Source organism: Artibeus jamaicensis, unplaced genomic scaffold, assembly GCF_021234435.1.
Source record: "Artibeus jamaicensis isolate MK-2021 breed Jamaican fruit bat unplaced genomic scaffold, CSHL_Jam_final scaffold_286, whole genome shotgun sequence".
NCBI lineage: Eukaryota > Metazoa > Chordata > Mammalia > Chiroptera > Phyllostomidae > Artibeus > Artibeus jamaicensis.
Window position 1 is genome coordinate 13,787,013 of NW_026522034.1, and position 22,916 is coordinate 13,809,928.

Below are 22,916 nucleotides of genomic sequence, written 5' to 3' on the forward strand. Positions count from 1 at the left end.
TTGTGTATGAACATTTTAATCAATACTATAGTTTCAGGTTATCAAAAGGAAAAAGAGCTAAAAAGACTAGTACCTTAAACTTAAAATGTGTAATTGTACCAGAAGATGAAACAAGATATTAAAATATCAATGTGCAGAAATATAGAAAGTGGTAGAATTTTTGAGGGAAAGTGAACATTTGAGGAAAATTTCTTGCCTTTTCTTTCTTCCTTTCTTATTTTAAAAATAGTTTTATTTATTTATTTTTTTTAGAGAGGGAAAAGAAGGGAGAAAGAAAGGGAAAGAAACATAAATGTGTGGCTGCCTCTCAGTTCCCCAACTGGGGACCTGACCTGGAACTCAGGTGTGTGCCCTGACTGGGAATAAAACCAGTGACCCTTTGTTCACAGGCTGGCACTCAGTCCACTGAGCCACACCAGCCACAGTGGCCCTTTGGTTTTAAATACCTGAAGATAACAAGTCTGCAAAGAAGCAATGAAATGTGCTAAAATTTTGACAAAAGTTGGTTCTGTTTCGATTGGATTATACAAAATAAAAATAAATTTTATGAGTTCTTTACTGTCAATTTCTATATTACCTCAAGACAAGAATTTTGTTTTCTCTTTGTTAAAATGACATATTGTTTTTGGAGCATGCAGTTTGCTCTTAAGGGAAGTTGGTATGCAATCTGCACAGTTATCAAAACTTTCTTATAACAATAACTTTATGTGCTTTTATGCTGAATTTGTATTTTCTGTAATTATTTTTAAAGCAAATGTTAGAATTCCCTCACTCCTTACACAGTTAAAAAGAAATCCTGTGATTTCTGCTGCACTTTTAAAGAAACCATGTCATTTCAAGTAAGAGGTTGCCTGATACAACAGAATAAGAGTTAATTATGTGGAATTAAGTAAACTGGAATAAATATATATGTTTTTTTTAAAAAATATATATTATGCTTAGATTTTTAAAAATGTAATAGCAGCTAAGTGGATAAAAAGACTTTTTTTTCTTGATCCATACCTAACTCCCCTTTTCGTAGATTATGATTTTGCAAACCATAACAAAACATTTAAAAAAACAGTATCTTGTTTTCACCAAATCCTGAAAATTGAGAAAGAAATACTTTTACCTAGTCTCTTTACTTTTAATGGCTGTATAGATATTTACATATATGTTCAGTAAGAAATTGTCCTCCTTTGAATTAGAAAATAATTGGACACATTGATTGTATAGCCAAGACCCTACTTGGAGTTTCATACTTGAGAATTAATTTTATTAACAGAGATTGACAAACCTGCCATTAAATGTTGCACTTGGGGCATAGAAGCAATGTCTACCAAGCCCTTCCAGGACTGTGGCCTGTTACTTGTTCTTGGACTTGTCAGGTCCCTGCTGGTAGATTAGGAAAATTAGCAGATTTGGGAAAGACCTCTGATGTGGACAATGGCCCCGCAGTTTCTGCAGTGTTATCGATGAGACAAGACAAATGCACACAGTCCTGTGAAGAAAAAGGGACCACACGACCACTCTCTCCTGGGAGAGCACCTTGACCCTTGCCTTGACAAGCTTTTATTGGGTTCAATTTGCACAGGAATACGGGTATATACATAAAGCTCATCAATCATTGTCAGGCAGAGATGATTAAACAACAAATAACATTCAAGAGCCCTGAGGGCTTATTTACTGCCCTTCAAGGAGCCATAACACTCTGTGGAACAAACTCGCTTCACATTTAGACCCTTATCATTTAAATTGAGGGTATTAGCAAAGCAGGTTTCACAGGATTTTATGCATTCTTTCTTAGACCTGAGCACCCTAGGGAACCCGCCTTTTTCAGCACAGGGCTGCATCCACCTCCGGCATTGTTTCCAGCCTAAGTCAGGCAGGGGAAATAAGGCAGCCAAGAGATTAGGAAACCTCTTGCAGATAGAATGAGGACTCAGGCTATGTCAAAGCTCAGGGGTGAGGGTCCATCACCCCCTTTTTCTATAGCCCCTCAAGTCCTTCCCTGAAGGTCCCTTTGAGACCATACCTATCTTAGGTGGTCCCTCTTTTGAGGAATCTTACCGGTCATTGGCTAACCAGTCATCGGCCTGGGGCCAAGCAGAGTGAAGAGAAAGGGGGCAGAGGTGGTGCCCTTACAAGGAAAATAAGATTTGTCTCCTAAGTGGCTTATGGTCCCAAGGTCCTTTACTCAGCCTTAGCCATGGGGGGTTACAGCTTCTGAAACTAGGCAGGGAGGTTACCAACAGACCTCAGATGAAATGAGTATAACAAAATTAGTAGGTATAAAGAATTTTTTGGTTTTGCCATATATATTAGGTTAGACAAAAAGTTTGTTTAGTTTTGTGTGTGTGTGTGTGTGTGTGTGTGTGTGTGTGTGTTTTCTGCAAGATGGCTCTAGTAGCAGCACTTCATTGTCTTTAACTTCATTTGAAACAATTTCAATTAGGTTTCATTGTGACAGCTGTCATATCAGTGTACCTTTAAAAAATTAAAACTGGTGAATTTTTGTGTAGCCATTTTGTTATTGAAGATGGAACAAAATACACATTTTTAATGTATTATGCTTTATCATTTCAGTCAAGGTGAAAATGCAACTGAAACAAAAAATAAAGATTTGTGCAACGTATGGAAAATGTGCTGTGACTGATCCAATGTGTCAAAAGTTCTTTGAGAAGTTTTGTGCTGGAGATTTCTCACTGGATGATGCTCCACTCTCTAGTAGTCCAGTTGAAATTGCTAGTAATCAAATCAAGACATTAACTGAGAACAATCAATGTTCTATCATGTGGGAAATAGCCAACATATTCAAAATATCCAAATCAATAAAGTTATTGATAAAAATGAGAAATGTGTCTTTTATTTTAGGGGAAGAGCTAAATGGACATTTCGCCTAATCCAATACTTAATTAACAGTGTAGGCAAGTATGTGTTAGCCTGTGCTGAGAATGTTTTGGTTACTGGCACTTAAATAAGAAGTATACTGTCTAATTCAAGAACAGCCTGAAGATCTTTAATAGTTCAATGCTTAATAGGATTGAAAGGTAAATTTGCATACCTATCAGTTCTTCTGCAAAGAGGCACTACAGAAGATTTGCCACAGTTGTAAAAAGAGTTCTACTCTGTAAGCCATTGAGGTAATGTGGCATGGAATAGTGGAAAATAAAGTAAAGGAAAATTTGAAATATCTGGTAATGTCTACCAACTCTTAAATGTGTTTTCTATATTAGATTCAGTGTTAGGCAGTTTAGATGTTATATAAATCCTCAGTATGCTTTGTGAAAGTGAGTCTCATTCCCCTTTCACAAATGTTAAATTGAAGTTGTATGAGTTTCAGGAACTTTCCAAAAACCATACAGCTAATTGAGTTGTAAAGCCAGTCATCAAAGCCATGTCAGATTTGAATAGTAAAGGGTCCTTTCCTTTGAATAGTTACTGTAACTAAATTCTCCATTTCTAGAGAAAATATGTCATGTTAATTACTAGTTAAACAGTTTGCTTTGTTTTCCTTCTGTTTTGATTTATGTACATTTTTAATTATATTTTATTGGTTATGTTATTACAGTTGTCCCAATTTTTCCCCTTGCCCACCTCCACTGAGCACCCCCCACTCCCTCAGGCAACTCCCACATCATTGTTCATGTCCGTGGGTCATGCTATAGGTTCTTTGGCTGCTCTATTTCCTATACTGTACTTTACAGCCCCATGGCTATTCTGTAACTTTCCTATTTATAATTCTTAATCCCCTTACCTATTCACCCATTCTCCCATGCCACTTCCCATCTGGTAACCAGAAAAACTCTCTCCATATCCATGATTCTGTTTATGTTCTTCTTGTTTGCTTAATTTGTTTTCTAGATTCAATTGTTGATAGATAAGTATTTTTTGCCATTATACTGTTCATAGTTTTGATCATCTTCTTTTTCTTAGATGAGTCCCTTTAACATTTCATATAACAATGGTTTGGTGATAATGAACTCATTTAATTTTTCTTGTCTAGGAATCTCTTTGTCTGTCCTTGACTTCTAAATGATATGTTTGCTGAATAGAGTAATCTTAGCTGTAGATCCCTGCCTTTCATGACATGGAATATTTCTTGCCAGTCCCTTCTAGCCTGCAAAGTTTCTTTCAAGAAATCAGCTGACAGTCTTATGGACTCCCCTGTAGATAACTAACTGTTTTTCTCTTGTTCCTTTTAAGATTTTCTCTTTATCTTTTTGCTATTACCCTGTGTCTTGGTAGTGTGGTCTAATTTAGTAGTTGTCCTGTAGGGTCCTGTGGCATAGACTCCCCTACCACCCAACTGGTACGGAAAGTGCACCCTTTGTATGGGCTGAGTATACTCTCTTCTTATAGTTGAGCCTTGATTGCTGTTGGCAGATCAATAGGAGCGATTTATCCAGGCCTCTCAGCTGCAAGGACTGGCTGTGACCACTGACCAACAACTTCCACCCTCCATGGAAGATCAGCTGTACAGGGGCAGGGTGGTGGTACTCTGATGTGGTCTGTAGCTATCTACAGGGTGGACAGTGATCTTGGGTTCCTGGGTGGTACAGACCAAGGTCAGCCTTCACCTGTGTTTTGCCTGGAGCCACCCTCCTGAAGTATAAAGCAATCTGCAAATGGCTGCTACTTGTGCTGGGCTTAGAGATTCCCAGGCAAATTCAAGCTGTGAATCTAAGCTGGCTGCTGCTAGTGCCAGCCAGGCCTGAGGCCACTTAACAAGAGGTAAGGGGGTTGGAGGCTCACTGAAGTCAGCTGTTGCTTGTTTCAGAAGATTTAGGAAGCTCTGAAGCATGAGCAAAAACCAGCCACTTCTATAGAAAAGTTAACAGCTTGGGTAGGCTCATAAATTGAATTGGACAGAGTCTCAGGGGATCTCCAGGATAGTGCAAATAGTGTTTGCCAGGTTGATGGAATCTCAGATATGGCACTTCTCTGCCAGTTCTGTGGCTCTGGGGGTGGGTTATAAAATAGAACAATGGCCTTTGCCCACCGTTTTGTCTGGGAGAAAGCTGTCCCCAGCTGTTGCTTTGATGCCATAATCTTCAATTTCTATCTGTATGCCACTGGTAACTTCCAAGTTGCTACCCCAGTGCTGGAGCTCAGAAGAAATGAGTAAATTCATGTTTGGGTTCTTTGAAGAGGAACTGTTAGGGATTCCAGAAGTTTCTTCCACCAACTCATCCCCACTGGTTTTTGCAGCTAGAAGTTTGGGGGACTTATCTTCTCAGGACTGGAATTCTGGGCTGGGGGACTTCATGTGGGGCTGGGACTCCTTACTTTCAAGATATCCTTTCCAAATTTTTATCTACCACATGTGGATATGAGACCTGCCTGTTCCACGTCTCCACTCCTCCTACCAGTCTGGATGGACTGGTGGTCTCTAACTCTGTAGTTGTCAGACTTGCATTCGACTCAATTTCTGACAGCTCTGAGTGACGGTTGTTCTATAATTTAATTGTAAGTTTGATGTGGTATGTGACAGGCAAGCTGTGTTTAGCTATGCTGTCATTTTGACTTGAAGACCTCCAATTTATGCACATTGTTAAAGATTAAGAGGTAGACCTTAAAGTGGAAACAGACACCAAAATTAGATGAAAAAGCATACTCTGCCCTGGAACTATAGTCTGGCAAACATTTGAGGAATCTGTGGATTACCTTGTGTATTGTAGACATTTTAACATTTATATCAAGCATTTTTTCTGAACACAATGGTTTAAAACTAGGTCTTAAGTGCATGAGGAAAACTGAAAATTTTACAAATATATGGAGATGAAACAACATGATATTGAACCACCAATAGGTCAAAAAAGAAATCAAAAGAAAATTCAAAAAAATGTTTTAAGATGAAGAAAAATGGAAATGTAACATGCCAAAATTATTAATCAAAAACAGTGTTAAAAGAGAAATTCACAACGATAAGTGCCTATCTCAGGAAACTAGAAAAGGCTCAAATAAAGAACCTAGTTTAATACCTGTAGGAACTGGAAAAATAAAAACAAATGAATCCCAGAGTTAGTAAAAGAAAGAAAATACAAAACTTAAAAGAGAAAAAATAAAACAGAAACTAAAAAGACAATAGAAAATATCAATAAAACTAAGATCTGATTCTTTGAAAAGATAAACAAAATTGGCAATTCTTTAGTTAATTTCACCAACCCCCCCAAAAAAGATGACTCTGATATAATCAGTAATAAAAGAGGAGCTATTGTAACTAATATACAACAGAAATACAAAGAACCATAAAAGACTACTTTGAGTGATTATACACCAACAAACTGGACAACCTAGAAGAAATTGATAAATGTCTAGAACAGCTGCCCACAAGCACTGAATCATGATGAAAGAGAGTATTTGCACAATTGATGAGTAGTCAGGAGATTGAATCAGTAATCAAAAACCCCCCTACAAATGAAAGTCTGGGACCAGATGTCTTCACTGGTGGATTCTACCAACCATTCAAAAAAAAAAAAATTAATTCCAATCCTTCTCAAAGTCTTTCACAAACTAGGAGATAAGTCTTCCAAATTTATTTTATGAGGCAAGCACTACCTTGATGAGGTAATAACCAGATGAGGATAACATAAGAAAATTGTAGACCAATGTCTCTATTTAATATTGATGTAAAAATCTTCAACAAAATATTTGTGAACTAATTTTAACAGTATGTTAAAAGGATCATGTGGGATTTATTCCAGTTATGCAAGAATGGTCCTGTTTAGCAAATCACTCAGCATGATCCACCACATTAACCAAATGACAGAAAAAGATCATTTCAACATATGCAGAAAAAGCATTTGACAAAATTCAACATTCATTTAAGATAAAAAAAATCGCCAAAGAATCGGGTTAGGAGAGAACATATCTCAACACAACAAAGGCTGTATATGCTTTACTACTTTTTATGTTCACTGAAAAAAGTAAATGTATCAATTTGCTTGTTTTGGGGGAAATCATGAGCCACAGATTGTGTCTTCTGAGGGAGTTTAGACTGTTCAAACTTAAAAGTCAAGTGTCTCTTTTGCTGCCACATAGTGAAATCTACCCCATTGTGGGACATCCTCTTTCATAAAAGGATAATTTCAAATCATTCTCTGCCTTCTTGTCTCAATACACGATTCCACTACACAGGATCACCTATAGTGCACTCCATTTACACTGGACTTCATAAGCACTTGTTTATTTCAGCTGTTTAACTTCCTCTTAATTACCACTTTTAAATGCAGGCTTGTGTTTTATTAGAACGATAAGAATATAAAACACACCTCAGATAGCCTCATAGTTTTGTTTTGTTTTGTTGTTGTTTTGGGGGGGGGATTTTTTTTGTATTGCCTCACTAACCTGTCTAAGGCATCATAATATTTTTTATAAGAAGCCAATATTTTAGAATAAGAAGGTAAAGATAAGTCAATGTTAGGTTTAAATATTATCAATGAATTTCTGTTCTCTTTAAAGTAAAGTCAAATCAGTTATCTTTCCCATCTCTCTCCTCAGCTTGCCATACTGATTAATCTCTCCTTTAATAAAATCTCCACTACTCGTACTTTATTTTTTGTCAGCCTTTGCAAATGCTGACACTTCATCTTCTTTACATATCTTTTTGCCAGTCTCAGCTCAAATCTCAAAACATTAGTCATGTGTTCTTACAATGTAATTCACAAAGAACAGGCCTTCCCTGATTATAATTATTACTACACTTTATGTTTTCACTCTTTTAATTAATTGTAGTTTTCATTAGATTAGAGCTCGGTGAGGGCAGGGCCTATGTCTACCTCCAGGCAACTCAGCAGGATTCCGATATGTATGTGCTGAACAACATTGCCTGTCTAGGGATAAATGTTTTGGTAAGGTCTATGTTCCATTCTTTACTATGCCACTTGTTTCTTTCTGTCAAATTCTACCCAGATGGGGTACAGTTTTGCAATAAATTGTTATGCTCTTTTCAATTTTCTTGCAGAGACCTTGTATGTAGTAATGGGCCCCTGGATGAGTTGCTCCTTGTCATATCTCTAGAATTGATTCAAGGCCTGGCAAACACAATGCAATACTACTCAGCCATAAAAATACCACAAAAATGAAGAAAAATTTTAGCCTTTGCTATAGCATGTGGATACACCTGGAGAGTGTACTACTACTAAGTGAAATAAGCCAGGCAGAGCAAGATAAATACCACATGATTTCACTCATATGTGGAATCGAATCAACAAACCAACAAGCAAAATGCAGACTCATAGAGAGAGAGCAGGACGACAGCTATGGCTCTATGAGGGGAGGTTAGGGGGTTGAGGGGCCAAGTAGAAAGGCAAAAGGATCATGGGCATGGACAAGTCTGGTGACTGAGGGGTGCTGGGTGCAAGAGGGCTAAATGGCAAAGGAAAAAATACAATAAAAAGTTGCTTATAAAAAATAAAAGCTATTAAAATATACAAGTGTTTAATTAGTTGAATGGCATATGTTATCTCATAAATTGTGTTTCTTCCATTCATTAACAGTGTTTTAGGCTTATGTCATCTTAGGTCAGAAAACAGTTGATGTGGTAGCATGAACAAATGTGGGGGTGACTTTTCTTGCAAGTCCCCCCAGCTGCCACAGATGAGAGTAAACATGACTGAAACATGATGTGATCTGCTTGGGGAGGAGAGGTGGCCAATTTCCCAGAGGAAAAAGGCCTTGAGCAGTGGCCAGTTTCTCAGGGGAAAAAGGCATTGAGCCCCTTCTTCCAAGGGCTTTTGTTGGGTTGTAATACACAGGAATACAGGATGCAAAGGATCAAACAGTAGATAACATTTCAAAGAAATCTGAGGGCTTAGTCTGAATCAGTCTGTCAGAAACAGAGTTTTAGGGTTTCCTTCTCAAACCCTTAACATATGAATGAAAGCACTCTTAGTAGAGCAGATTTCACAGGTTTATCAGGAAGTCTTTGTGATGCAGACTTTCCCCCCAGACATGCTCTAACAAGGCAAGGAGCTGCACCCCTCCCCATAAGGTATTCAGGCTTAAGGGGATTAGAACCAAGAAACACTTCTCCCAGAGGACATGGGGACTCAGGCTTTGTCAAAGCTGGGGGGGTGGGTGGGGAGTTCATTGCTTCCTCTTTGTTGCAGACCCCTCCCCCTGAGTCCTTTCATGATCGCCTCCCAGGTGATCTGTCTGGCCTAGGTTGCCCCTCCTCTGAGGTGTCTTACTCATCAAGAACTTCGGACCATTCTTTGGGGGAAGGGAGGAAACTGAGGCAGCGTTTGCTACCAGAGACAAGCTTTGTCTCCTGCTGCTCAAATTCCAGAGGTTACTCCTTCATCCTTAGACACAGGGGGTAGAGATATAATTCCTAAAACCAGGCAGAGTGGTCCACCATAAACAAAAGTCTTGGAGTTCCTAATTTTGTTATTCCAGTTCCATTATTTACCATCTGTGTGACCCTGGGAAAGTTATTAAACACTCTGATTTTTAGTTCCCTCATATGCTAAATGGAAATATCAATAGTAGTTATTCCATAAAATCTCCACAGGAATTGAGCAAAAACACATAAAAAGCTTGAGACAGTGCTTGGCACATCAAAATTCTATTTAAAATGTTCTTGTTATTATTTTTACTACCAGAAACAACCTTGTGAAATTCATTGTTTAATTACTTGAAGACTAGTGTTTATTGCATCTTTCATTAAATTACTTGAATTTCTTAGAGGAGAAATTTCCCTCTGGTGTCTGTTCTAGAAATAGTGTTGCTTCTGAGGAGAAATAGGTTATTTGTAATTGATCATGTTCTCATCTTTTCATTATTGCTTGAGTATTCAAAGCTGAATCTGCAGTGCACTTGTTGAAAATTAATAAAAACATACAATATGCAATGTATATACTAACTTACATTGGCCTTATATTTTACTTTTAAACTGTATTTTTGGTACCGGAAATTGACTTATGGCACTGATGTTTTATATCATATAGTCAATAAGTAAAATATGAGAAAATACAGTGACCCTAATTTTCTCTATAACTTTTGTTGTTTCTTAACTGTCCAGTATAGTTTTCATGTCTATCCAACAAGTAGAATAAAATCTTCCAAATAGAAAATAGAATAAATTTTGCATAATATGCTATTTGCATGTTGTATTATTTATTCTTAGAGGACATTATCACATGGTAAATCAGACTGTAATTACTGTAGCTATATTTACATGCTGCCATAAAATCTTTTTTATAGAACAGACTTGGGGGGGGTGAACAATATACTATTACCAAAAGGGTTTCCCTTTTTCTCCAGTGGTTCCCCCTATACTAGGTTTACTTTGCCCACAACCAGAGAAAAGACATCTCTCAATGCCAGAGATTGGTGAAAAGGAAATGAAATATTTATTGAAAAGTTATACAGACTTAGAGTAATGACTTAATCTCTTTATTAGAACACTAAAGTCTTTTAGAATACCCACAAATGCACATAGTCCGTACTTCTCGCTCTTTGTCCAGTCTGGGGTATTGTATTTCAGAAAAAGAAGTGGAAGTGCATGGTTCAGGCAGCCCCTCAGTTCTGGCACCATCTGCTATGTTGCTGCCATGATCGCAAGTTAATTTAAAGCCGTATGGCATCTTTTCATGGCCTGCCATCAAGAGTCCTTTTACCCCCCTTTCTTCCAGGCAAAGCCTCTCTTGCTTCCTAAGCTATGTGGCAAAAGGGAGCACCCCAAAGCTGCATGGTCCCAACTCTTGCCCATGTGGTGATTCCTGACTCCCTCCAAAGCTGCATGGCCTTGACCACTGGTGTGGCCGCCACACCTGGGTTTAAATCCCTATGCTGATCTTCCTCTGTAGCCCCATTTCTGACTCCTCCTGCAATCAGTTACACCTGACATCATTCCGGTACTCGTCCAGCTTTACTGGGCTGCCATAGTAACTCTGGGCAGGCATGGTCCCATGTCGTGGAGCCGATCATCTCTAAGCTTTTACACAGGTGCTGTAACCAGGGGGAGTTGCTTCCCAGTTACATTCTGGGTTAAACTCACTCTTACCTCCCTGGCTCAAAGCATGGCCACAGCTATTTAACATATTTATGTAACTAGTTAAAGGTTATAGATATGTGAAATGACCATACTAGAGGTCAGCTGCAAAGCTGTTGCTGTACAAGACAGCTCTCAATGGCCCTGCTCCATGGGTCCCATCCCCCAGCTCGGACTGGTAGGGGTGAGAACAGCATATATATCTTTTTCTCTAGTATTTCCTGGACACCCTGATTTCTGGACACTATTACATATCCCTATTTGGGGCTCCCCTTTGGCTGCACCTTGTTAAATCTTTATTGTGATATTGTGTCTTTATAATACATATATAAGGAACCATATATTTTGTAGAAGATGGCTTTTGTAAACATTACTAACTTGAACTGGGCTATATTAAGTAAAAATAAAGCCAAAGCAAGTAAAACACAAAAGGGACAAACTAAAACTACTGGCTATTCTAAAGTTACAGTGAAAACTTTAATATATGATTCAAAGTTGCTCTAATATCAGGCACATTAATGGACCCTGGATATGCTGTTAAAACTATCATTTTGTAAAGACTATAACAATTGCTCTTTTCTTGGTTGTTCAAGTTAACCATTGCTTAGCTTTATTAAACAATTTCTAATTGACAATGATTTAAAAATATGTTGACAGTATCCACTATAGTTACTTACATGGGAAACATTGTGGTGCTTATATATTCTGAATTTGAAATGCCATTTCATTTTAATTGGAATAAAAAATTTAGCTTCTAACCCTAATCAGTGTGGCTTGGTGGATTGGAGCACTGCTCAGTACACCAAAAGGTTGAGATTCGATTTCTGGTCAGGGTACATGGGTTGTGGGTTTCTGGGTCCTGGTTAATGTTTCTCTCTCACATCAATGTTTCTCTTTCTTTCTCTCTCTCCCCTGCCCCCTTCCTCCCTCAAATCAACAAATCAATCCTTGGATGAGGAAAAAATAGCTTCTTAAGAGATATACAATTCTGATTTTTTTCTATTCCATAATGTGACTCTAGAGTTGCTTTCAGTATTATTTTCCATTTTTAAACAATCCTTTTATGGTCAAATATTGCTGTACCATTATACTTTTAAATACATCCTAGAGAAAATGTTATATCAAATTGATATTAACAAGTTTAAAGTAAATTTACCCAAGAGATCCTAGAATTTTTTGAGAGTGTTTTAGCAAGTAAGGATTATGAACTTTATTCTCTCCTTCACTCCTATTTATAAAAGCCTCACACAAATACCCACAGGCAATAATAAAAATAACACCTTTAATGACCTAGGTAGTTAGAACCCAAGAAAACTGCCTAAGGGATTAGCTTTGTGAATCTCTTTTCTTTCCCCCACCTCCCCCCCCTTAAACCTTTTAAGAAAACATTCTTGAAATTGCTGTATAAATAATCTCCCCAGTGCTGTGCCTTCCTAGATCTTCGGGAGACAAATTTAACCAGAAGACAAAAGACAAAAGGCAAAAGAAAAGTAAACATTTGTACTCCCCTTTGCTAAAATAAACCACGGAAATGGAGAGCAATAGGTCCCATCTCTAATTTAATTTTGACTGATTGATGCTGTGGTTTGTTGGCAGAGATTACAGGACTTGCTCAATGTCATAAAGCTAGTTATCAGCATGGATTTAATTACAAGAATGCAATGTTCTATCAAGTCAGTCTCTACCAAGTTGCTTTTCTCTGAACTAGATGATGGCATTTGTCCTGCATGGAGTGGGGCAAATATTCCAATTAGCCAACTTCATGGAATTTCTCAACACTTGGATTTTGTACTTTTGACAGTGACAAATTAGTGACAGACCCTAAGCAGCCAAATGACAGAAACACACTTATGTTCTAAAGTGGTTGCATTGATGAGAAGAAGGATGGAGAAAAAGAGATAGATAAAGTGCTGTTACCACAGGCCAAGTTTGCAGGTCCAATCCCTGATTGGGGGACCTACAGCAACCAATGAACGTATAAACAAGTGGAACAACAAATCGATGTTCCTCTCTTTCTGTCTCCTTTCCTTTATCTCTCTCTAAAAATCAATACATGAAAAATAATAGCAAAACAAAATAAAGAAGCTATTATGAGGGTTCAGGTCTGAGCAGGGATGGAGCTTTACCAACCATAGAAAAGCTGGGGGGATAGTTCGAATAAGAAAGATGAAATAAACATTTAGGGGATAAAAGCCATGGATTTGGGGATTGAACCTGAGGAGGAGGAAGACCTTCAGGATGCAACATATAGTTTCTAAGACATTTGAAAGGAGCTAACCATAAGAAGTGACCAAGGAGGTCTTGACACACCCCTCAGCTTGTCTAAATGTGCAGGGGCTTCTGTGTGCCTCCAGGTCTGTGACTCCCCCAGACTGAGCCACAGAGGGCCTCTCCCTTCTCTTAGAGCATTTCAGAAACTTGTACTTGCAATTTTTTCCCTCTGCATCATTGAGATAGAAATCATTTTAAAAGCCTCTTGCCAGTTAGCTAACCCAAGGCTGTCCTTCTCACAGAACTTAGAACCTTCTCTTGGAAGTTTAATCAAGAAAAATAACATCCCTCTCAGTTTCTGTGGAAGGGTAGGAGTCCAACTCCAATGTGCAAAGCTAACTTGTAATAAGGATATGAGAATTTTATTTTTCCTTTGGATACAGTGAAGTAGGCAAGACAGTCGTCTCTACAGTTGTATTATTGTGTTGTTTGTTCGCTCTAAGCTCCACCCAGACATTCACATCTTTGAACTTGTATTGCTTTTTACCTCAGGCAACAATGCACGAACTAACAATTCAGTAAAGATCTTTTCATTCGGTAAAGTCAATTAAGATTAAGCATTCTACAAATTTTTGTCTTGTGAGCATTGGTTTCTAACCAGTTGGCTAGGATACATATTTAAACTTTGAAGCAGAAGTTATATCTGAAACTGTTAGAACAAGTTACCAGAGACTGGATGGCTTAAAATAACAGAAGTTTGTTGACTCGGGTGTCTGGAGGCTTGAAGTCTGTGATCGCAGTGTCATCAGGGCTCTCTGACACGTGATGTTATTCGAGGCTCCTTGGCTTGCAGATGTCACTCTGCTCTCTGTGTCTGTCCCCACATGGGCATTTTCTCCTGTGTGCTGCCAGGTCATCTTCCCTCTCTGAGTGTCTGCGTTCAAATTCCCCTCTTCCCAGAAGGACACCAGTCATATTGGACTAGAGGATCATTCTGTTCCGACATGGCTTTATCTTAATGACCTGATCTGCAATGATTCTATTTCCAAATGAGGTCACATTCTGAGATGCTGGGGGTTAAGACTTCAACACGTCTTTTTGAGACCAGAATTCAATCTTTAACAGAGATTAAAGGATAATACCATGCCTTCAAAGTCAAAGTACTAAATGAAGCTCTCAGAGTGCTTATACCTAATCACCCTCTTTTTATCTTGAATATTATAAAATTGTGGAATTTGAATTAATCTAACAAACTCAAAGCACAAATGCCAAGTCCTTTTACCATAAATACATCTCAAATATGACATTTTTGGAAAATTATGCATTATTAGCTTCTTCTATTTTCACTTTCACAATGTGATTAATGAATTTCAGCAAATATTAAAAATATAAAAGACATATTTGTGAAAATGCACACTTCTGCATTGCAATTCAGAAACTACCACTTGGTGGCAAGATAATGCTACTATTAATGTTCCTAGAAGTGACTTGATCTTTTGAATTATAAATCCCTGATAAATTTAAAATACATTTATAAAAGGAATCAGGCTAAATAATTAATCTTTTTTAATTTAAAAGAGATTTTAAAAATAATTTGCATAATAAAAATGACTGGTAAAATATACATATAAAATCCAATTCAAACAATGAGTTAATTCTATTGACTATCATTAAAAAGATATCTAAAATGAAACATGAAAATGAATGAGAAAATAATTATTTCACATATATATTTTGTTTGTATGGTTCTTTAAAAATTCTAGACCGTCCTGTGGTGACATAAATACTTTTGTAGTTCTAACCATTTGGCTGAGCATAACTATTCAATCTAATATTTATAATTACCTACTGATAGAATTTGAGAATGTCTCCTTTTACTTGACACTTTTTACAAGATTAATGAAGCTTCTAGCAAAGCAAATAGATTTTCTATTTGCCTCATCAATGGGTGATATCACAGTGTTATACTTAGAAAATGTATAAGATTTATTTAATGAACCTCATGCTCATTTTATAATATAGAAGAAGCATAACTTTCTAAGGATTCTCCTTTTGAGGGGTAATACAGTAATACAAAAAGTCTCTTTATATTTGTAAAAGATAACAAAAAGAGATAACTAGAAATACATTTGTAGGAGAGAAATTATGGGGTTGTATAGAATACCAAAAATAGAATAATATTCTTGAGCAAAGGGGGTTGCATATAGTCGGCTGTTTTGTTGCCAACCAATTGACCTTTTAACACTTATTATAAATAGTCATTCTGGACATTAGTTGCAGGAAAGCAAGGAGTAGCTTCTCACTGACATAAGAGAGATAAGAGTTTGCACTATCGTAGTGTTATTTTGAGACATTGTATTATAGTAGTCAAGGAAACAGGCTTTGACACTAGGCACTTGGTTGGAGCTCCTTTTCTGTCATTTCCTAGCTACATAGTCTAGAGCAAGTTACTTAATTTCATTTCACCTCAGTGTCATCACTTGTAAAGTAAATGTTACAACAGTACCTACCCCATAGTAATAATTAAGTAGATGTAGTAATTAACTTGATGTAACAATTAAATAGAACTATCCATTTAAAGTGTTTAGCATAGTACCTTATATATTGCAAATAGAAAACATTCCTTTTTAAAATTATTTTTCCTAAGCATTCATCAGTACACAATTTTTTGTAAGATATTTGATGAACAGTGACTATCTTGGAAGAATCTCAGGCAAGGTGTTTTTACCAAGTTTCTTTTCCCAAGCCTGTCCACAACTTTCTGAAGATTTCAAGTAGGGAAAGATGATGGGTCACTTTGGTTGCTGACAGACAATCAATTTTTCTTGCTCTCTCTGGCCTTTGGTTCTTGGCTTTGGCTGGCAATGGGAACTCAAAGGGATGCCTGGCGGTGTAACATTTCCTGGAAAAGTGCAGAAGCCCTGTAGTGTTAATGCTGACTGCAGTTCAGACGAAGCTTTTCAGCCTCTGTGCTGCGCTCTTTAATGAATATTGCCAGGGGCTGCCAACTTTTAAACTTTCTTTTCTCAATTTTTTTTGTCTCTTAACATATTGCGGAAGTTGATAGAGAGAGCTATCACAATGTCACTCAGGATACTGAAATACTCTACAGCATGGATATTGCCATTGGCAGGGGGGCAATGTTGTCTCTGAGCAATGAACTCAGAATGTACTGCATCGACAGGTCTTAGAAGAATTCTGCTTTCTTGTTAGTTTTAAAGTTAGCTATTTGTTAATTTAACAAAAACAATATGAGAATACATAAATGAATTACCTTGGGAAATTAAGCTTAAATGTTAAGAAAATAATTTTGATATAAATATCTAGCATCTCAGGACTTCTTGATGTTGGTGAAATAAATAAGCTACTTCAAGAAAAATTTTTTTGCAAACGATTTATATTAACAAAATCTTTAGAGGCTATGCCAGTACTGGAGCATCTCTGCATACCACAGAACACAGAGACATAAAGATAAGCCACTGGCTATTTGGGGGGACAAGGACAATACTTTTTCTTACCCTTTCTACTCAGATATACAAACATGGAAACAACAAGCATGGCCACGCTTAGCCATGTGCTATTGTAGCCAAACCATAAACATCATTTTTCTAACTATGTATAAGCAAAGCCTGGTCAGTTCCATAATGCTTCTGTAAATAATTTTTAAAAATAGTGGTGGAAGCAGAAGAGATAAGGGGACAGTCACCTACAAAGGAGTTCCCATCACACTGTCAGCTGATTTCTCCAAAGAGACCTTACAGGCAAGAAGGGGCTGGAAAGAAGTATTCCAAGTCATGAAAGGCAAGGGCCTACATCCAAGACTGATCTATCCAGCAAAGCTTTCATTTAGAATGGAAGGACAGATAAAGTGCTTCTCAGATAACATCAAATTCAAGGAGTTCATCATCACCAAGCCCTTATTATATGAAATGTTAAAGGGACTTATCTAAGAAAAAAAAGATACAAAATATGAACAGTGAAAGGACAGCAAACTCACAGTTATTAACAACCACACCTAAAACAAAAGCAAACTAAGAGGACAGCTAGATCAGGAGCAGAACCATAGAAATGGAGATCACATGTAGGGTTAGCAACAGGGAAGGAGGGGAAGGGTGGAGAAGGTACAGAAAATAAGTAGCACAGACGGTAGGTAGAAAATAGACAGGGGGAGGGCAAGAATAGTAGGGGAAATATAGAATCTAAAGAACTTGTGACATAAACAAAAGTCGGGGGAATGGTGGGGGAGAGGTGTGCAGGGTGGAGGGGAATGAAGGGGGAAATGAGACAACTGCAATGGCATAATCAACAAAATATATTAAAAAGAAAAAAATTCTGGCTATAATGCTATGGTTATTTATTGCCTCTTTAGCACATTCCTGTATTGTGGAGAAAGATGCCCTTGTACAAGTCATGGCTCGCCAGGTAGAGGCTCAATTTGTAAATATTTTAATACTTTTCCTTCCTATTTCTGAAGTCAGCCTTAGAAGAACAAATGCTGCATGATTCCACTTCTGTGAGTATCTAAAAGAGTCAAACACAAACAGAAAATAGAAACAAAAATATAGAAACAAAAAATAGAATGGTGATGGCCAGAGCCTGGGGTGAAGGGAAATAGAGTTGCTGTTCAACAGATACACAGTTTCTGTTATAAAAAAAAGAGTAAATTGTAGAATCTGCTGTACAACAGTGCATAATACCGCATTGTGTACTTAAAAATTTGTTAATAGAGTACATATGTTAAGTGTTTTTACTGTAATAACCCCCCAAAGTTGCCTATCTTTATTGTTTTAAAGATAGACAAAAATGTACATGCTTTTCCTGTTAAAACAAACAAAAGTCAGAATCAGTAGAAAATAGTTAAAATACTAGGGCAGGTTTGTATACTTAGAGAGCAGAGGATATTTCTATTAGCAGCTGGGGTGACATAGCATACATAAGAGATTGTATCCAATAGTTGATGTAAGATTTAACTATTCCAAATAGAGGGGAATTTGAAATATTTTGAAGAACTTGACTCCAGAGAGGGGGACTATTTCTGAAAGATGACTAGTTGTCACAGAATTTATACAGAAAGGAAGGTAGAGTATGTATTTAGCACTGTGTCCATTTGGAAGGAATCCATCTACAGATTAAAATGTGCCCTTTAGAAATGAATCAGAATCAGTGTTCTGCATTCTGGTGGTCTCATCTTGAACCCTTTCCCTGTCCAACAAATTGTGCACATTGCCTCCATAAAACCCAGCTTATCCTACCCATTTTCTTGCTCTCAATGACCGCCATAAAATATGACCTTGTTGTCTGAATTCTTACTGTATACTTCTCACTTTATTAATTGGTATTGGGCCACCTATTGCTTTGGGACATCTGTGATAGTATTATCTTGAATTTTATTGGATTGGTTTTATTTACTGTGAAAAGGAGAGCTTCTAAATTTCACCCCAAAATGCAAATACCTTGGGATTTGTTTGTATTTCCTACACTCTGTACCTTGGAATTTGTACAGAGTGAGTTTCAGTAAATCTGTTGATGACTAGCATGAGTTGCCCAATTGTTTTAGTCATAACATATACTTTCTAGAATCCCCAAATATGGCTATAGTAAATGAAAGGAGACTTTATAGCCCATCACATATACATGCTGTAGAGACTCGGAGGGGAGGATTGGCTGGCCTCTAGGGCAGGGCCTATTAGGGTGAAGTCACCAGCCATGTGTCTCAGAGTTTTTGTCCCACCATGCATGTGCTGAAACCCAATCAACCTTCTTGTTGAAAAAACAGGGAGGACTGCTTATATTTAATCGAATTCTTAAAATTACAGAAGAATGATGAATAAATGACGGGATCAACCCACAAATTTTTTACTAGATGATATTCCTTTACAGTTAGTGAAATTTCTCTGCCCCCAACTATTTCTAAAATTGTAAAACCTAAAAAAATGGAATAGAAATTCAGCAGGAAGTTTGGTGAACAGCATGGCTGAGCAAAAGGAGGCCAGGTTATCATGGGTACAATGAGCCATTTATGTCTCATGACTGATATCACCTCCCAGAAGACAGTGTTTATAATACTAGCATGTGTCAAAACTGAAGAAGGAGCAGCAAAGTGAATAAGTAGTGTCAAATTATTGCTCTTATCACTGTTTTCTGTTTTTGTTATAGTAACATTATTTTTAGATAGATTAATATTATATTTTAGATATATTTTATAATAATGTAATAATTGCATTACAAACTTTCACATTTAATTACTTTTTTATTTCTGAATTAAATTTATTGGGGTAACATTGGTTAATAACATATACTTTTCTTTTTTAACTTTATTTGGTTTATTGTTTATTCTATTACAGTTGTCCCGATTTTTTTCCCTTTTGCCCATCTCTGCTCTGCCCGCCCCTCTTCCTATAGTCAATTCCCTCTCCATGAGTCATTCATACAAGTTCTTTCACTAATTCCTTCTTCTTTTCAACACTCCCCCTCTTCCTCCTCCCCTCTGATAGCTATCAGTCTGTTCCACTTTTCCATGTCTCTGATTCTCTCTTACTCATTAGTTTATTTTGTTCATTAGATTCCAATTATAAGTGAGATCATATGGTATTTGTCTTTCACCATCTGGCTTATTTCACTTAGCATAATAGTCTCCATTTCCAACTGTGCTTTCACAAAAAGTAGACATTCCTTCTTCCTTTCTGCTGTGTAGTAGTATTCTATTGTGTAAAGGTACCACAATTTTTTAATCCACTCATCTACTAATGGACACTTAGGCTTTTTACAACACTTGGTTATCATAAATAGTGCTGCTATGAATATAGGGGTGCTTAAGTTCTTTTGAATTTGTGTTTCAAGATTCTTAGGGTATATGCCCACCAATGGAATCTCTGAGTCATATTGAAGTTTAAGAATAAACTTTGTTTCTTTGACCAGGTAGATTTCAAATTATTTCACATTTAACTGCTTTTTGACTGGACTTCATGAACTTGCTTTTCTTTTTAATCGTGTAGATTTCCTGTTCCCATTTTCCTAGTTTTAGCAAAAAAGCACATAGTTTTTGAGGTATTTCACTATAGCTAAAATATTTCTTCTACTAGTTATAAATGCTTAGGAAATAAGTCATAAAAGAAACTACAACAATTTAAAGTCAGTTACGAAATATGTTTATTCAATTCAAAAACAACATGAAAAGTAGAAAATGCTCTAAAACTCACTAGAGTAAAAGAAAAAAAGAATATTGTAAAGAAATCATGTTTTCTCATTAGATATAAGGAATATGATGGAATACTATTAATAATGCAATGCTGTATGGCTTCCATGTAGTTGTTTAGGGTTTTACAAATTCTAACTTATGAAAAGTTTGGGTGAAAACACTATATTTGTAGCTTTTTATAATTATAGAATCACTTGATATCAAAGATCATCAACTGACTTTTTCTTCCACATCATTTGTGACAAGTAGAAATTAACAATGAAATCTATATTTTCATAATAATATTTTGGAAAGCAAGTGAAATTTTCTTAAAAATATACTCTCCATATAACCCATCTGAAATCACCTTAGATAAATTTTATTCATTGTATGGAATTAAGAATAATAGCATAGAGATTTTGGAGATGGTTTAGATACTAACACATTTGAAATATTAAAAAATATATTTTATTCTGTTCAGATGAAGATGTAAATGTAGTGCAAAAAGATGAAAAATATCCATGTTTTTATATTTCTTTATTGAATATCTGTTCATTTCCCTCAAATGTATAGACAAAAGTGCAAGATATGTCTTGATATGTATAATATTCTCTCTGAATAGTAATATATAAAAAGAAACTTGAGAGAAGTTATTTTTTCAAATAAAGTAATACTAGTTCTTCACACCTTAATCTATATAATTAAATTTGTAATAAGTCTAATGGCAGTAAATTGGCCATATTGAGCTGATCCTCACAGTTTGAGTCTTATAATAGAGACTTCAACAATTACTAGAAGACATTGGAAACTAGTAGATTTGATGATGAAAGATAAAGTATATTTTTGGGGAGGAATGAGTCAGGGAAAAATCTCTGCCTATCTAGCCTAAGTCCGAATGGGTAAGATTCCTGCATAGTTTATAAAATATATTCTAGCAAAGCAGAGCTCCTTGAAAGACACTGATTCACAAATCCTGAAAAAACCTATTTTAGTGCCTGAAGACCACAGTTTCAGTAAAAAAATTTTCAAAGAGAATGGACTAAATTCATTGTAGATGTGTAAAAAATAGGTTTTTCTTTTGACTTTCACTTCCTTGTGGTGAGCAAGGGAAGTACAAGTGGATGCTCTGAGGATGATTCCTGCCCTGGTGAGGGGGCCATTGCTGGGATCACAAAGAGCTGCTACCATTTATCCTTGACTTTTTCCTGGATAGATAAATTATTTTGGGCTGAGGACTATCTGAAGAAGCACTGGGGGAAACTAAAGACTGGAGTTATACCACAGCTCCTCTCTTTGTCCTGTCAGAGAATGAAGCACACATCATGTTTACCTGTCGGGTATCTGTGATGCTAACTTGAAGGAGAACTTTCTGGGAATGGTTCAGAATAAGTGCTCAGTTAATGTTTGTTGAACAACTAACCAACTTCCTCTTCTGTGCTTATTCCCTTCTTTGCTCACCTGAAAATATACATGCATATATAATTATCCATACAGCTTTTTCTCACATTTATCTCTAATGATTGTTAACAAAATTTTTTAAAAATTCTCCTTAAAAATGCCTGCTTTAATCATCTTTTTAAAATAACACTACATATCCTAGAAAATAGTAGTACTTATACGTGAAAGATGTTATTTATTCCATCTCCAGAAAAAGCTTTCTTCTTAAATGAATTAGACATCCCTTGAACTGCCTCTGTGGCCTCTAGTTTGTCCTAGACCACCTGCTACAGTGCATAACACAATGCACCTATTAGGTGAATGATCATGTAAGAGACCAAAAGAGAACTGAATTAATATTATCTTAACTATGAAATATTCATAAATGACACAGCAGGAGGATCAAATTAACAACCACAAAATCAACATTACTAACACAGACTACAAATGTCCCTATATCCTTAATATGCGTGCAGTGCTTTCCATGTGTATAATATTAGATATTTCAAGGAAAATCTGAAGCTTAGAATAAAAAATAACAAAATATTTGAGGAAAAAGCACCATGAGTGAAGATGAGCTTTTAAATACAAACAATAAAAACAGACTATCAAGACTTAAATATCAGAATCATCAGACATTTAAACAGCTCTGGTGACTTTCTTAGAAAAAAAAATATATGTATATAATCCTTAAAACCTCTGCAGAAAATAAGCACTATACACACTGATTTTGTCAGTTTAGTTTAGAGTTGAAGGCAGTAAATAGAATTTGAATAAATTAAATATTGAGTAATCTAAAATAAAATTTGATGAATAAATTTATGAGTTAATTAAATATATTTAAAAACACAACCAAGGAACTGGAAAAGATGGCTGCAAAATTATCTAGAATATAGCAGTTAAATGCCAAAAAACAGACATACTTAAGAAAGATAGGCAACATGGTAGATAGAATTAAAAAATTTAATTATAATAAAAGAAGATTGGCAAGAATGGGCCTCAGGTAACAGGGAAGAGATACTGGTTGAGAATTTTCCAGGATTGAAGGGCAAAAGCCACAGACTTATGAAGCCCATTGAATCTCAAGCCAGATAAACAGAACTATACATTTAA